The following is a 10,689-nucleotide window of genomic DNA, read 5'->3' as shown; positions in this document are numbered from 1 at the left end:
TCCCCTTTTATGTGGGCCTTGGAAATTGCAGTCAAATCCTCTGGTAGTTCAGTCTTGTCTAACACAACTTCATTTTTCTGAGAACCATGGACAGAGATCTCTGCTGCCTCTGTTTCTCTTTCTGCCCACTAAGGTCTCATCTATCTCATTCATCTCTTTGAGATTTGTGGTCTTGAATTCCTCTATTTATCCCTGTGGTCATTGATTGAACTTCACATCCTCTCAGTAGTTCTTGGTCTGGGGAATTCTGTGGATTCCTCTGATCTTTTGTAAATGGTATAGCCATTTTATTGGGATGTTCAAATACTTGATAAAAGATAGGGCTTTGTCCACCAAAACACTGTGGTCATAGTTTGTTATGGCCTCATTGAGAAAACTAGTCTTCTAAACTTCCGGAGATGAATTTTAGTGGTTCTTATATTTTCTTTTCAACTACTTCAAGCTAGATTCTTAAATTGTATGGCTCCTTCCCCTTGTCATTATTAGCCTGGGACCAAGGGCATTGAGTACACTTGGGAAGCCTGACACAGTCCCTGACCTTGGACCTCAGAGATATCTTAAAGGTGAAGCTTATGTACTGGAGGATTTCCAAAGCAATATGGAAGGACCATTCTCTTTTGGCCAGTCTTATTGATTTTTAGGAAAATGAGCCATTACCACAACTTCTTTAATCCATGCCATTATTTGATATCTCTTTGTCCCTTTCAACAGTTAAATACTTAGTGTTTTATAACCTAAAGTGACCTGTAGCAGACTATAGAGTACTTTGTTTTATCTTAACTACCTTCAGAAAAATGACTGAAGCTACTATCCTCATAGGCATCTTTCCTTATAAGTCTTATTGCTCTAAACTATTTTAAAATTAGTAACTGGTGGAAAATTATTTTATAACTTTTGTGAATAGCATCGTAACCTACTGAAAAGCTTTTTAACATAATCATGGCCTCCTTTTTTATCTCTGGAGTTGCCCTTCTGTTTTCTGAAGTTACTTTAAGGATCATCTTTCAGAAGGAAAACAACCTGCCATATAAACCACTTCAGAGTCTGTTTACCCAGAGTGGAGAGTGAGGATACTATTAGGTGTGAAAAAACAATTAATTTCATGGGTATTAAGCAGTAGTTCCAGGATTCACCTTCAGGGGCCAAGTGTCTCAGGCTGCTGTTGAACAGAGGATGTTGATGCAATGCCCCTGAGGAAGATGAGAGGCTAGATTGAATATTGCTGAATTTGTTTTTTGAGTAAATATTTAGAAAGATGCACCCTTTACTTTTCATCCTTTCACCTGTATACCAAATTAAACATCTACAAAAATAACTGCGAAGTTGAATGATCACCACAATGAGGACCAGATGCATTGTACCTCCTGGGAGAGTGAAGAGGGGTGGAAGAAAGGGAGTGGGGGGATGATCAGGAAAGGGAAGACAAATGAAGCAGCCAGAGGTGTGTCTCAGGAGAAGCCTGGGGAGATGGTTCTGGAACCTCCTCAGTCTCTGAACTAGGCTGGAAGGTTCAGGCTGAGCCAAGAATGATGGTAAGTGAGTTAATCATTTATTTGGATATGGAAACTATGCACGGGCCTCAGGATTAAAGGTTAACAGGCAGGGTTTCAAAAACAATTTCATTAAGTAGGCAGTAATAGACTACAACTAATGTCTTGTGTCCCCACATTAAAACAAGAAACTGGTTCAAATGAACTAATGCATCCTGGATTCAAAATTATAAAAAAGCTATGATTGACATATTGAGGAAAGCTGAAATCTTAAAATAGAAATAAAAGAACTATATAGTATGTAGCATATAACAGATATTGGGAAATTATTTGTGCATATGTTGATCTTTCTGAATAGACAGTGGTTTAAGGAAGGACCCTGTCTTCATGTTTCTGTTCCTCACAGTGGGTTAATTCAATAAACAGGGGTTGAAGTCAATTCAAGTTAACTTCACACTTGCATTGTGGTTGTATATTGTGTATGCAGAAAAAAAAATTAATGGAATTGTTTATAGTACCAAGAATTCCCTATAATGGATTTAATTGACCTGTACCTTCAAATTGGGAAAAACAGAAAAAAATGATACACTTATTACTTAATAAAATTAAGGTATATATTTTAAGCAACTAGAAATAAATCCAGCTGTTATGTTTCACACCCCCAAAAATCAAGTGGACTGAAAATAGATTGCTAACCACCACAATAATAGCAAACATTCAGAGTAGAGACACTATTCCAGGTATTTTACATATTAGTGCATTTAATCCTCATCAAACTCCTTAAGAAAGGTAATTATTGTCCTCATTTTACAAAGAAATAAACTGAGGCACAGAGAGGTTATATTACTTGCCCAAGGTCATACAACCGGTTAGTGGCAGGACCTGGATTTGAATCAATGCAGTTATGTTAGACTGTAGACTGCTGTGGACCCTTACTTTACTGCTTCACTATGGTACTGTGAAACAAGCTGGAGTAAGCATAGAAAAAAATACTGTAAAATTACTAGATAAGGAGCATTTCATTCTATCTGGAGTATTCAAGGAAGACTTTATAAAGGAGACACCATGTGAGTTAAATAAATGAGTTGGATGTCAGCAGGTAGAGAAGGAAATAGATCATGAAAGATGGGGTGGGCTTGCATGGATGGATGGAGGAGATAAAGGAGGGTATTTCAGATGAGAAAAAAGGGAGAAGAAATAATATGGAGTAAGATAATTTGGGGGATTAGTGGATAGACCAATTTAGCTGGAGAAGACAAATATAGGGCTGACACAGGAGATAACCTTGGAAAAGCACAGATGATGGAGGGATGAATTTGACCCCTAAGGCAATAGGGAAGCTATTGAAAACTTTTGAGCTAGTAAATGACATGAATAGAAAATATTCCTGGCTTCCTCTAGACCAAGAATGGTCCTGGAGACTTGGAAACCAATCCTGCCCCATGACTGAATTTAATTAAAAGTCAAGCCCAAATATAGAGCATGGGTTTCAAGGGTCTCAAATCTTAGTTGTACAATTACGTTATTTGTACACTTTCCTTTTCATATAAAAGAACTATTGTAGGTCCTAAGAAGATATTAATGATAAAAACAAACAAAAATAGCTCTGTCCTCAGGGAGCTAATGATTTAGTGGGAGAAGACATAATGCACAAGATAAAATAAGTAAAAATAATATATGAATGTTAGTGATAAAAGAAAAGGAAAAAAAAAAAAACAAGAAGGGAAGGTGGACAAGAAGAGTGAGGGCGTTGAATTTTGGACAGGCTTTCCAGAAAAGACCTCTCTAAGAAGGTGACTTTTGAGTAAAGACTTAAAGAAGTTAAGGAGTAAGCCATGTGGTAGAAGAGCTTTCCAGGAAGCAGGAAGAGCAAGTGCAAAGGCCCTGAGGTAGAAGCATGCTTGGACTATCTGAAGAAGGGGGTGGAGTGGCTACTGTAGGGAATAAGGGTGAGATTAACAACAGATATAGTGAGCAAGATAAATTAGAGGCAGATTAACATAGGTCCACCTACAGGTACTAAGAACTTAGCTTTTACTCTGAGGACACTGTGATTTTTAAGCAGAAGGTTGACATGATCTGACTAATATTTTAATGGAATTAGTGTAGCTATCATGTTGAGATTCAGCCATGAGGATGAATATGGGGTAGGAGACTAAGGCAAAAGCAGGGAACCTGTTAGGAGTAAGGGGTAGCAGAGGAGAGTGTATTCAATCTTGAATATATTTTTAAGATAGAGCCTATAGAGTATAAGGTGGGGAGAGGGGGTAGTCAAGAACAGCATGATGGATTTTTGCTTGAATGACTGGATTATTGGAGGAACTATTTCTTTTGATAGTAGTGTGAAGGAGAGCTATTATGGCCTCAATTTAACATGGGATAGGTTGGAGATGTCTACTAGATATTCAAGTAGAAATATCAACCAGGAATATAGATATAAGATCTGGGGTTCATATTGGAGTTGTAGCACACAGATGGTAGTAAAGACAAACTGGATGAGATCACCTAAAGAGTGAGCATAGATAGAAAAGTAGAGGTCTAATTACTGATCCCTGGACACTGAACATTCAGAGACTGAAGGGATGAGGAGAATCAGCAAAAGAATCCAAGAACGAATGGCCAGTGAGGTAGGAAGAAAACAAAGCCAGTGTGATGTCCTAAAAGCCTGGGGAAGACAAGTTTTCAAGAAGAAAGTTATCAACTGGGTCCAATGCTGCTGATAGGGCAAGTTAAATGAGGCATGAGAAATGAGCCCTTGATGTAGCAACAGAGAAGCCATTGTGACCTTGAAGAGCAGCAAAGGTCAGGAGAGAGTGTGGGTAAGTGGGTTTGAGAAGTTGGATCAGTTACTTTTAGTAATGGCATTCTCTTGGCTTGACATCTTCTTAGGTGGGTACCTGGTGGAGAAAAGGTGTTTTGTTTTTAAGTGTTTTCATGGAGCTCTGCCTGTGCATGGCTTTTATCATGTGTTAATTTGTGGATTCACGGGTTTTCTTGCCAGTAAACCCATATTGATGGAATCTTCCCTTGGGCAAAAGCATGGGAATGCAGAGAAATGAGAGACATAATTCTAGTGGTCGCTATTGTGCCCATCACACTTTTCCTCTTCCTTCACTCTGGAATCATGCTTCACTGTGGCATGCATATGGCTTAGGTTGCCTCTCTTCCAACCAATAGCGGGCAGGTGACCTAGGCTTGGCCAACCAGAATGCTACATTTCCTCTGTCACAGTGATTGGTTCAAGGGCCAGCACCTGCCATCATGCCAAAAGCTCCACCCTCTAAGCACCTGTATTCAAGTAGTGTGCCTGGCTTGGGGAGTACGGGTACAAGTGGCTGGAAAGGAGAGGAGTCTTCAGCTCCCCCTAGAGGCCCCAAACTGTCAATGTGTATAAGGTAGGAGGCTGTGTGCCTTCCGAGGGCAAATGTCAGGCTCCATCAGCAAGTGGGCAGTTGTCACTGCAGGGAGATCCCTGGCAGAAGGGCAAGTCACACAGGGAACCTCCCTTTCCGACTTGGCCCCCAACAGCTGACTCAGTACTTCATTGGAGCGACAAGAGCTGCCTGGCTGTTTTGCATTATCAGCATCCATTACAAAGCCACATGATAAATGATGGCCTGTTTCCTCACTTCTGTTTTTGAGGGCACCACAAAAGGACATCACACTCAACAGTCATGCTGGCCCAGAGCTCCCCCTGCCCCCACCCTCTCACCCCCACCACGAGTAAGATTCTCCCCAGTGCATGATTGATCACAGGAATGGCAGGACTCCAGCTGAAGATGGAGAGAGAGGAAGGATGGGCAGTGGGATTAAAGTGGATGGAAAAGTTAAAAGAGTGAAAATTTTTACTTTTGCAATGTGCCCCTCTGCTAACCATTATTTCAAAGTTTCCTGAATGGAAACGAATCAGGAAACAGCAGTGGGACTAATAAAACCTTGCAGGGAACAGCTGGGGATAGCTTTGGTGATCATTAATAATACCACTATTGTGTGGGACCTTTGGTCATACATAAGCTTGGCTAATATCCTTTTTTCCCAAATGGCCCCAAGTTTACTTTTTTGGACAATAAAAGTATAATTCAAAAGGTTAAGTGACTTGCCCAAGATCACCACCACAGTGGATCAAGACAGAGCAAAAACTTGAAATTATGTTCTTGAATTTAGTTTCTTTACCCCTCCAAGTTGGATATGTTTAACTTTCCTGGTTGTGCCCTTGTGCTACCCCCTTCAGCCCTGGTGGGGGATCCAGCTCATTTTCATTGTCAGCTAGCAGGGCTAACAATGTTACTTTCAACAGAAATCCAGAAAATGAATGTCCTAGAACAAATCCCCGTTGCTTTCTCTGGTGACTGACCTGGTTGGCCTGGCCTGAATATTGCCTTATGCAAAAGGATTTCAGACCTTAAAGAATTTATTTTCTTTGATTCTTCATTCCTTCTCTTTGTCCTCCTGGTCCTCAGTTATAAAAATTCACATTGATCTTAGCTTCCCTTTCTGTGCATTTGCTCTTTCATTCATCCATCAAATGAATTCATAAAGCAGCAATCTTTATTGAGCACTTACTATGGGCCAGGTACCATGCTAAGTTCTGGAAGGACAAGGGCCCAGTCTAGTTTAAGGGGTTAGGAAGTCTTTCCCCAAGGCAGGACTGACTAGGCTGGCACTTGAGGCATGAGAAGACTAGCCAGGTGAGGAGGGGGCTCAAAGAGTCTTCTAGGATAGCAGATACATGTACCTGGAGACTATAGAAAGAAGAACCCCTCAGGCAAGTGCCAAGGTGTTCAGTTAGTGAGGAGGGGGACTTGGAAAGGTAGACCAGAATCATGAAGACATTTAAGGAGTGTTGACTTTCTTCCAAGAAAGATGCGTAGCTGGGAGGGTTTTATTTATTTTTTATTTTTTTAAAAGATTTTATTTATTTATTTTACAGAGAGAGACACAGTGAGAGAGGGAACACAAGCAGGGGGAGTGGGAGAGGGAGAAGCAGGCTTCCTGCTGAGCAGGGAGCCCGATGTGTGGCTCGATCCCAGGACCCTGGGACCGTGACCTGAGCCAAAAGCAGACGCTCAATGACTGAGCCACCCAGGCACCCCTGGGAGGGTTTTAAATACACATAATTCTAGTTCCATCTCTCTCTCATCATTAAACCATAATGACTATGGGAGAAAATCAAATGCTTTTTGATAAATACCTGAGTTCCCAGGCTCTGGCCACTCCCATACCTCTTTAACCATGGGTATGAATTTCCCCCAGGACCTCAGATTACAGTAAATTAATCTGTTTTGGTGGAGAGAGGAGGGAGCAGTGCCAAGAGCTACTGATCATCCCATGGCTAAATCTAGTTTCAAGAGTGGCCCTGAACAGAAAATGGTTAAGAGAACTCCAGGGACCAAGGTGATGCAGAGAAGGGGATTAGGGAATAAGCACAGCTAGGAAGAAACAATTCAGTCCTAAAATTCTGTGATCCAAGGCCAAATTCCACGAGTGCTTCACAAGACACCAAGCAGTATTTGTAACTGCATGAGGAATCAAAAACCCTATGACCGGGGCTCCTTGTCTCCTGCTGATTTGTTTTGGGTGTGCCCTTTAGATTCCAGTTCTTACTCTCTACTCAGGGAGTGGAATCTTGGAACATGCTCCTTTTTTTTTTTTTTTTTTAAACTTTTTACCCCTCCTTTTCACCCAGGCACAGCCCAGTCCAAAGAGCTGTCCCTGTTGAAACCATCTTATTTGTTTTTCCAGCTGCTTCAAAGTCATCCTCTCTGCAGCCCATGGAGAACAACTGTCTTGTCTGAGGCCTCCCTGACAGTGGAAGAGAGGGAATTCAAGTCTCAGGGTGACCAATAAATGGTTCTGCCTCAGTACTTTTGCTTGGGCTCCTGTGTCAGCCTGGACACCTTCTTGAGAGATCTGCTAGCTACTTGCCTTTGCTTATGTATTACCTTCTTCCCAAGGCCCACCCGACCTTATTTAATACCACCCACCTGCCCAATCCTCCTTACCCTACTTTTCTTGTCCTTTTTTTTGTTATACATCTATCTTATAATATACTATGTCATTTACTGACTTACTATGCTTATTTTTTATTGTCATTTTATCTAACTACAATACAAGCTTACTGAGGGCACAGGTATGTCTAAAGTGTGTAGAGCAGTACCTGGCATGTAGGATGTGCTCATTAAATATTCACTGAGTGGAGGAACGCTTTCTCAGCAGGATGATGCATTATTTTCTCCATTACTACTTCCACACCATGTGGGCAGTAGATGCAGGTATCATGGTGCGTGGTGTTATGCACAGGTACCCTCTCTGCTCCAGGGTCCTCTGAGTTATTCTCAATATTCAGTAAATTCTCCTTAGACACAACAATGAAACAAAGGATAAGGAACTGATCTCTGATAGGCATTGAGGACCAAGGAGAAAAGGTTTGATGCCAATAAGCAAATTTATAAGCAAATGCTTTTAAAATGGGGAGAGGGGGATTTCTGAATCCTGAAGAACTCTCCCTTGGTATGAACCCTCGTGAAATCAGGAGGTGGCAGGCCAGCAAACATTGACCACACTCTAATCAACAAGGTCAGTGAAGAATTTACATGCAGGAAGTCATCTATTTTTAATATTGCAATTGCTTTCCTGTTTTCCTTTATTCGGTGTATTACCACAGGAGCCCAGTTCCAAGAGTTTTGTTTGAATGCTTTCCTCTCCTATTTTTCTTTTTTAAATTTGGATGCAGGCTGATATTTCCAGACAGCAAATGTTCTCTCATTATTTAAGGAACACCAGGAGGCTGGATCATCTGTCAGGCTGAACAAAGCCGGATTGATGTAAAGGGTAAGGGTCACAAAGGTAGTGTGATTCTAAGTGGTAAGGCTGAAAGGGAGCCCTTCTGGGGAACAGTGTGAAAGGTTGTACAACAAGCAGAGAAGGGTGGGATGTGGGCTAGGTGAGCCAGCCCAGAGAAGCAGGAGACTCTCTGCCGAGCTGGCAGGACTTGGAGTGAGTCCCCAGTTGTCCAGCTCCCACCCCAGCCCTACCTCACCACACCCCCATAGTGCTGAAGGGAGGCACTCCTTACACACCCAAAGCAGTCCAAGCCCCTCTTTGATGTACTTTTCTGGCCAATTATCTGTTATTCAGCTGACATTTTATAGACTTTGTATTTTTCAAGCACCAAAACTGCAAAGTTTCACAACTGATTATAATTCATCACTTGACCTTTGTTTGCTTTATCCTTTGGTTCGCCCTTCGCAGAGCACAATTGGCAAAGCCTGGGTGGGAACAGAAGTAGAACCACTCAAGAGATTTCCTGAACACAGATTCTTCATTGTAATGCAATTAATGGTGAGCTATGTCTTGGCCAGGCTAACGCAATTCACTGGGTCCCACAGTCCTAAGGCTTGTCTTCCCCTCTGTGTGGATGAAGGACTTGGAGTTGGATTGATGGACTGTTGGTCCTTCCCAGCATCTATGCCCTGGTCTTCAGCAGGCCTCCCAGGCCCTGGGTTATGCAGCATTTCAGTGTTGCCACAGCGGTCCCAAGAAAGGCACTTCCCTCTCCGAGAAGTAGCTCTGGACTTCCTGCCCTGACCTTGCAGATGTTTCCATAATTTCTCCTAGAAATCTTGATGATCCGGTGTCCCTGCAAGTTCTAAATTCTTGCCCCCAACCTCTTTCTATGTCTCTTGTTTGGTGTCTCTGAGTCATATTCAGATGTCCAGATTGGGCTCCTTTTTGCCGGTAGCTGGCTCTACCTATTTTTCTGGTGACTTCAGTAGACTTTTAAAGGAAATGGTTTCATAGAGCAGAAAGACTTTAAGCACACTCATCTGTCACAAAGACAAGGATTAACATTGCAACTAAGATAGGAACAACCCAGAATTTTTCACATTCAAAAAGATTTCAAACATTAACCCATTGATCCAAATGGAGTTGAGCAGTGAGCAACGCCAACCCCATATTAGAAAAGTGCACCTGACAAGGTTGAATCACTCACTGCTGGTCCAGGGCAGAAGCCCAGCAAAGAACACTTACCATCTCCAGAACAGGAGTTATGATTTAGGAAAACAAAGCTTTCCACCCAGTAAGAGTCAAGCAAAGAGCTCCTTGTTCTAGACACTCAGCACTGTTATCTCAAGCATCCATACACTGAAATAATTGCATTTTTTGAGCCAGAACTGGCTTATTAATATCCCATACCTTGTCCAACAAACAATACAGGAAATACATATAATAAAATATAAGTTTAAAATTGAATAACAGGGCCAGAGAAATGTAAGTTAGAATAAGTACAAAATAAAGATGAGGCAACCTAAAAGATCTTACACCGTTATAATAATTGAGCAGTAAATTCACCTCAGAGTTTTCTGATGGCCAAAGCAAAGAAAGAAATAGGGTCATTTACACAGATATTATTATCCACTAGGGAAAAAATACTCTTTCCTCAGGAAGCAAAGCATTTTGCTTTTTAGTTCTGAAGATGTCTCATAGAAGACTTCAGAAAATGAGGGAATGTTTCCATAAAGTTACCTATTTTAGGATATATCCATGAAATGAAATCTTGGGTAGGTTGTAGAATCTCTCTGAATAGCAGTTTACCATGATGTCGATCCATTTTAGGGGATCCATCACCCATGCTTGGGCAAAGCTGAGGTTGACACATTTTTATCAAATGTATCTAAAAATTTCGTGTGTGCAGCGCTGGGCTAGTGCTCTGGGAATATAAGATTTAAAAAAGAGAGAGAGATGTGGTGTTTGTCCCCTGCATCCATAGCCCAGTGAGAAGGAACACATAAATACGCAAGTAATTCTCATACAAAGTAGCTTGTTGTCTTAGTCGGTTTGGGTTGCTAAAACAGAATACCATAGGCTGGGTGGCTTTTACAACAGACATTTATTTCTCACCACTCTTCAGGTTGGCAAATCCATGATCAAGACACCAACAGATCCAGTGTCTGGTGAGGACCTTCTTTCTGGTTTGCAGAGCGCTGTCTCTTTTTTGTATCCTTACAAGGCAGAGAGCAGAGAGAGGGAGCAAACTCTCCTGTCTCTTCTTATAAGGGCACTAATCTCATTCATAGGACTCCAACCTCAGACCTGATCACCTCCCAAAGACCAACCCTCGCAATGCCATCACATCAGAGATTAGAATTTCAACATCTGAATTCTGGGGGACACAAATATTCAGTCCATAACACTTGTG

This window comes from Halichoerus grypus, chromosome 3 (genome assembly GCF_964656455.1).
Source record: "Halichoerus grypus chromosome 3, mHalGry1.hap1.1, whole genome shotgun sequence".
Taxonomy (NCBI): Eukaryota; Metazoa; Chordata; class Mammalia; order Carnivora; family Phocidae; genus Halichoerus; species Halichoerus grypus.
This window is presented reverse-complemented; position numbering follows the sequence as displayed.